General features: G+C 48.8%; 1 non-coding gene across 1 annotated transcript; it reads right to left on the bottom strand.

The window, feature by feature from the left end:
* Window positions 1–2,653: 2,653 nt before the first annotated feature.
* Window positions 2,654–2,760, bottom strand: LOC113258837 (U6 spliceosomal RNA). Its single transcript, XR_003317360.1, has one exon. It is a non-coding gene; the product is annotated as a U6 spliceosomal RNA (small nuclear RNA).
* Between the last annotated feature and the right edge of the window lie 4,111 nt (window positions 2,761–6,871).

Genomic DNA, 6,871 nt, shown 5'->3' with positions numbered 1-6,871 from the left:
AATGGAAGCAGAGATTGAATGATAAAGCAAGGGGAGTAAAATGTGAACATTTGAGGGATCTGGATGAAGGTACGGAGGAATTCTTTGTACTATGTTTGCAACCTTTCTGTAAATCTGAAATTGTTTCAAAATAAGAAGTCCAAGTATAGACAGAGGTCACTGGCGTAGCCAACATCTTGTAGGTTTTCATGGTGTCCAGGTGCTATCACAGGTGCGAGGATGAAATTGACCATGTGTGCCAAGCACTTAGATAGCACACCTGCCTACTAAATGGTAGTGTTGTATATTAATATAATGGAATATTATAACATAATATCATGTTATCAAAATAATGGAATATTATAATATTGTCATTACTATAATGGCATATCATATTATGTTATTAATATAATGGAATATTATAATATAATATTATGTTATTAATATAATGGAATATTATATTAGTGAAAAAGAACTGCGGCTGCCTGCCTCAACACAGATGGCTCTTCAAAGCATATTGTGGAAGAAAAAAGCAAGTAAGATAGGATACGCATTAGAAAGACAAATGTATATATTATATTATGGGCATTCTATACTTCTCAGAATGAAACACAGTCCTATATATTGTGTAAGGATTTCTATGTATGTAGTAAAGTTAGAACATTCACGGGAATAATAAATAATCAGGAAAGTGGTTTCAGGGGTGGGGAGGAGGATTCCTATTGGGAAGGGCTGCAGGGCCCTTCTCTATCCTGTGTAACAACACCGCAGCATGACACTTTAAAACAGCGACACTGATTCTATCTCACAGTGTCTGAGGGTCAGGAATTTGGGAGGGGTTTAGCGGGGCAGCTCTAGTCCTCGGGAGCTTGCATTCAGATGACATCTGACAGCCTGGCTGGGGCTGGAGAATCTGCCGCCCAGGGAGGTCACCTGCGTGGCTGGCAAGTTGGCGCTGGTTGTTGGCTAGGGGCAGAGGGCAGGAGAGAGGAGAGGGACTCGGTTCCTTTCCACATGGGCCTCTCCATGGGACCTGGATTCCATCACATCATGGTGACTGGATTCCAGAAGTGAGCACTGACACGGGTGCCTGGCCCCTCTGAAGCTCTCCCAGCCATTCCTGTCCCCTCACACCTGCCTCTTAACCCCAGAAGCATCCACTTGGATTAGTTTCTGGAATATTCTTCCACAAAGATACCACTTGTTTATAAATGTATATGCAGGGGCACCTGGGTGGCTCAGTTGACTGAGCGTCTGACTCTTGGTTTCTACTTGGGTCATGATCTCAGGGTCGTGATCTCAGGGTCATGATCTCAGGGTCATGAGCTCAAGCCTCGCAACGGGCTCCACGCTCAGCAGGGAGTCTGCTTGAGATTCTCTCCCTCTCCCTCTGCCCCTCCCCCTGCTCACGTCCACGATCTCTCTTTCTCTCTCTAAAATAAATGAATTTTTTAAAAGATAAAAAATAAACATATATGCAAATGCATACACTTTTATTTCCCCCCTAAATGGATGCCTATTATATAACCCTTCTACATCATTTCTGCGCCCCCCATGCAAATACACTTTGCAGAATCTTACGTATTCATACAGAGAAAACTTCAACATTTGTCTTCATGGCTTAATAAGTATGCCACCGTGTGGATGTGTGGTCATGTATTCAACAACCCCCTACTTAGGGACATTCATTTTGTTTACCTTTGTTATTACCTTTTAAGCTTCAAATGTAGAGAGTTGAGTTAAAAAAAAAAAACAGTCCTCAGTTCATGGCAGACTATCATCAGTGACCCCTTTGTGCCCCTCCTCTGTTTTATTTTTCTCTCTCTATTCTCTTTTACCCCATTTCTTCTTCCGATTTTCTGCTCCTCCATAGAGCCATTGTGATGGGTCCCATGTGTTCCTTGGTGTGTCAGTCTTCCTGAAGAACACTGTATGCTTGTATGGGTATTGTTGCTTTCTGGATATGCATTTTGATTTATTTTTGCTCTAGTGCTCATTCCCTGTTTAACAACGGTCTGGGTTGCGGCTTGACTTATGGCTTCTAGATGTTGACTAGAACTCCTTGGTTGGCAGCCACATGTTCTCCTCTCTCCTACCCCAGGAATGGGCACCTGGGTGGTCTCTAAGTCTCTGCCACGACACTGTCATTACACTGGCATGTCCTTGTCTGGGCTGGCATGAGAATCTTATCTGGACAAAGAGTCAGGCTTACAATTGGTGGGTGATAGGGTGTATGTATTCCGGTTATCTTTTGCACTACAATCAATCACCCTCAATTTAGAAGCTTAAAACAGCACTTTGTTTTATTCATGATTTTGTGGGTCAGGAATTCAGGAAGGGCTTGGCAGGGCCGCTCATCTCTGAACTATGCGGTGTCCTCTGAGACAGCAGGGGTTGGAAGCTCCCTTCCAAGATGGCTGGCTTCTTCACTCATGTCTGCAGGCTTGATGGACCTGGTCTTTCTCTCTCTGTCTCTGTCTCTGTCTCCCTCCCATGGTGTCTCATCCTAGAGGACACCTCTCCATTCCTAGCTAGACATCCTCACAGCATGGCAGTCTCAGGGTGGTTGGATTTCCTTCACGGCAGCTGGCTTCTCTCCAAGCGATCATTCCAAGAAAAAGGAAGTAGAAGCTGCTAGTCTTTTCTTTTTTTTCTTTTTTCTTTATTTTTTTTTTTAAATATGGAACACTTCACAAATTTGCATGTCATCCTTGCGCAAGGGCCATGCTAATCTTCTCTGGCTCGTTCCTATTTTAGCATATGGGCTGCTGAAGTGAGCACAGAAGCTGCTAGTCTTTTAAGATCTGGGCCGGGAAGCTGCCACAGCATCACTTTTGCCATAGCTTGGTCCAAGGAGTCCCAGAGCAGCCCGGATTCCGAGAGTAGTGCATAGACCTCACCTGTTGCTGGGAAGACGATCCGAGGATTGGTGGTCATCTTCTAATCACTCCCATGGATATTTAACGTGACAGCTGGCACTCCAGATGGCAGCTCCTGTCCCCACTTCCGCAGCACTACCTCCACGTCCCCACCCACACTTGGCTCCAACCAGCCTGTTCGGTTCCCTCTTCGCACAGCAAGAAGCATCCCTGTATCTGGGTCATCTCACACATGCGCAAATATAACTGTAGGATAAAGCCCCAGAGGCAGATACGCTAGGTGAATGGGCATGTGCACTGGCGGCTTCGACAGATACTGCCCACTCTTCAGTCACCTCCGAGCTCCACCGCTCCGTGACAGATGGAGAGTCTCAGCACCCCTCCCCACCTCTACCACCCCACGCCGGAACAAGTCACCATCCCCAGGCTCCCAGGTTTGCTCTGGACCTCACAGTCCATTTTCCACGTGCCCCCAGACAGGGTCCCCTTCAAACCTAGGTCAGAACCTGTCCCTCCTCTGCTCAGAAGCCTCCGATGATCTCCCACAGGACTCAGAGTAAAACGTTCTTAAGACAGCTCTGAAGCCCTGTGTGTCTGACCCTGTGACCTCTCTCACCTGTTCCTTCTGTCCTCCCCTTCTCTGTCCCACCCGGGGCTCCTGGCAAGAGTTTGAACCCGCCACGCATGCTCCCATCTCAGGGCCTTCCACTTAACGTCCCTCCACCTAAAAAGTTCTCTCCCTCCGTGTCCCCATCCTCACTCCATTTGTGCCTCCAACCAAACACCACCTCTCCCCATGCAGGCTCTTCTCTGCACCCTGCTTTGCTTTCTTCTGAACAGTTCTTCCCCAACGTGGGGTCGATCCAGTTGTATATTCGCTTATTGTCCCTCTCCTTTCCAGATCGTAAGCGCGGGGCAGAGGGATTTGGTTGGATTTACTCACTGCAAACCTCCACACCGGCACGACACCTTTCTTTTAGGCTCTACAAATGTGCCTTGAATATTTGTGGAATTCAATCACTGTGCCAATTTGCACCCCCTCCCCGAGCCATGTCCGGACCTCGGGAACATAAATGAACCCAAACACACTGCCAGATTCCTATCCCTTAAGCTCGTGCTTCCCCTGCCCAAGAGCCTTCAAGGACTTTCTATTACTTTGCTTAGCACATCTCACACTGGAACCCAAGACCTTTTAATACAGGGCTCAGTGTTTCCCCAGCTTTCTGAAAAGAAGTTCGTGCATGAGATTTCCCCAAGGTTAAGTTTTCCCCTTATCCATTTTCTCTAACCATATTGGCATGGACTCCCACTTACCCAAAAAATCCACTAAGGGATGAAAGGAGATAACTCACAAACAGCGAGTTCACTGGCTGGGGCTTCTACTGGTGTGAAGAAACTAATCCCAGCTCTGGGACAATAAATGTGACAACTGCTAACTTGAACCAAGTTCTTTCTCCTGGCTAAGCCTCAGTTTACCTATTGGTGGAATGAAGATAGTAACACTCTTCCGTATGATAGGCTTGCTACTTGCTAAGTGCCAGGCACAGTGCCAGGCACTGGGCACATTTTAATTCACTCAATCCTCATGGCAACTATAAGAGGCCAGAGCTATTATTATTCTCCTTTCTCAGAAAAGGAAACTGAGGCACAGAGCAATTAGCATGTTTAAGTTTCTACAGCTTGGGAGTGGTAGGGCCCACATTTGAACTCCCGACACATCCACTCCCAGGCTGGCTTCAAGGCCAGGTATTTATTCCTGTGGCATATTTTAGGGAAGAAGTGTGCTCACAGGTATGACTTGCCGGAGGCAGTGGGAGGAGGTGACCTTGTGTGTGAGAGAGAGTCTCTAGGACCAAACTGAAAGGTCCACAAAAGGCACAGGGCTGAAGTTGTGCTGTGTGGAGCCCACGGTCATGGTCCCCTCTGGGGTGTGAACTGAGACTCCTGGGCTCCCAGATGGCTTCTCAATAACATTTTATTCTCTACCATTAATAGAATAATTACCATGAATAAAAGCAAACAACCGTTGCATGTTTACTGCGTGCTAAGAATTTCCTTTGCGTGTTGAATCTCTCAACAGCCCTAGGACATTAGTGACTCGCATCCACCCCATTTTGCAGGCAATGAGACTGAGCTTGGTGGCAGAGCTAGATTGGTTTCTTGTGCCTTTACCTCTTAATGGGTCCATGGGACACCTCCATTTCCCAAGGACTTTCATTCATTATTTCATTCAACTTCAGAGGCATACCTTGAAATCCATTCCCATTTTGCTGACAAGAAAACTGAGGTGCAGTGTGCTGCTCAGGGCCGCCCACAGTTCTTTGCAACACATCTGTCCTGCCTCACCTCCCCCAGCAGCATCCAGGATGTCACAGATGGAAGGGGCCCGATTTATAGCACAGGAAGGAGCGAGTCAAGGCCTCTGGGGCAGTGGGCAGGTTTCTCAGGCAGTTGCCCAGAGATCCTGTTTACTGGCAGGGCCGGAGGCACACAAGACCCAGGAGGAAAGCCCCGGGAGACGCCCCATGTTTGCATCTTCAAAGCCTTGCCCTCTTACTCTCCCATCCTCGGGGTTCCGGCGGGGGGGGGGGGGGGCAGCAAGCTGTCACTTCTATGGAATGTCCTCCAGCCCTGGTGCACTGGCTTAGCTGAGCCTCTCCACTCCTGCTCTTTCCTGACCCCCATCTGCCTCCCCACCTGGACAGCCCCACGTCCGGGCTCCTGCAGCCCATTCATTCAGCAAAGCATCACAGAATGTCAGGTGCTATTTTAGGCACCGGGGTTACATTTGAGAATGAACAGTGATCCCTGCCCTGTAGTGTTGATATTCTGCAGCAGGGAAGAAACAATAAATAATAAATACACTAAGAAAAGTATATAGGGTGTTAGACAGTTATAAGGGCCAGGGCAAAATAAAAAATAAAGCAAGACAAGTGGCTTGGGAGAGGAGGAGGGCTCATGGGGTTAAACAGGGCAGGCCTCACTGAGAGGGTGACACCCAAGCAGGGACTTGAACAAGATGAGGCAGTGAACCGGGCAATACCTAGAGGAAGAGTGTTCCAGCAGGGGAGTGCCATCCACAAGTGCAAGGGTCCTGAGGCAGAGTGTCTGGTGTATGAAGAGTAGCAAGGAGACCAGTGTGGCTGGAGAGGAGTCAGTAAGGGGAGAGGGTGGGAAATAGGACAGAGGGGTAATAGGGTGGCTGAGAGGGCAGGTCACATGTGGGTCATCATAAGGATCTGGCTTTTACTCGGAGTGAACTGGGAGCCAAGGGAGGGTTTTGTACAGAAGAGGGACATTATCTCATCTGTGCGCTGCAGGGCTTGTCTGACTTGCCGAGAATACACTGCAGGGGAACCAGGGAGGGAAATGGAGAGATCAAGGAGCCCTGTGGGGAGACTGTTGCAATAATCCTGGTAAGAAATCAAAGTGACTTGCCCGGGATGGTAGTAGTGCTCTCGTTAGTACTGCTGTGTAATAAACCACCTCAAAACTCAGTGACTTAATGCCACGACCATTATATGGCGCTCGTGAATTCGGACCAATTGTGGTGGGGATGGCTGGTCTCTGCTCGGTGGCGTCCCGAGCCTCCGCTGGAAGACTCCGAGGCTGGGTGTGAATCAACCGCTGAGGCCGGAATCATCTGGAGGACACCGCTGGACCTCTCGGGGTGGCCTGGGCTTCCTCCAAGGATGGTGGTCTCGGAGCGTTTGGACTTCGTTCACAGAAGCTCGGGGCTCCAAGCACAGGTGTCGTAGCGAACGAGGTGGAGCTGCACCCCTGCTTCCCCTGTGACAACTCAGCCTCAGAAGTCTCGGGGAAGCTCCGCCAGCCTCCGGTGATGACGCAGTCGTGAGCCCACCCAGACTCAAGTGGAATGCACGTGGACCCCGGCTCTCAGTGGGGCCGTGTTCTAAAGCTGCTACGAGCACCTAGAATCTTCAAGGCAAGTGGAAAGTTTCCTTTGTTGGCTGATGCAGGAGGCACAGGGAAGAATTAGAAGTGGCTCTGGT

This window comes from Ursus arctos, unplaced genomic scaffold (genome assembly GCF_023065955.2).
Source record: "Ursus arctos isolate Adak ecotype North America unplaced genomic scaffold, UrsArc2.0 scaffold_16, whole genome shotgun sequence".
In the NCBI taxonomy this organism is placed as follows: Eukaryota; Metazoa; Chordata; class Mammalia; order Carnivora; family Ursidae; genus Ursus; species Ursus arctos.
The sequence above is the reverse complement of the archived record's forward strand: the minus strand, read 5'-3'. Positions and strand labels throughout refer to the sequence as shown.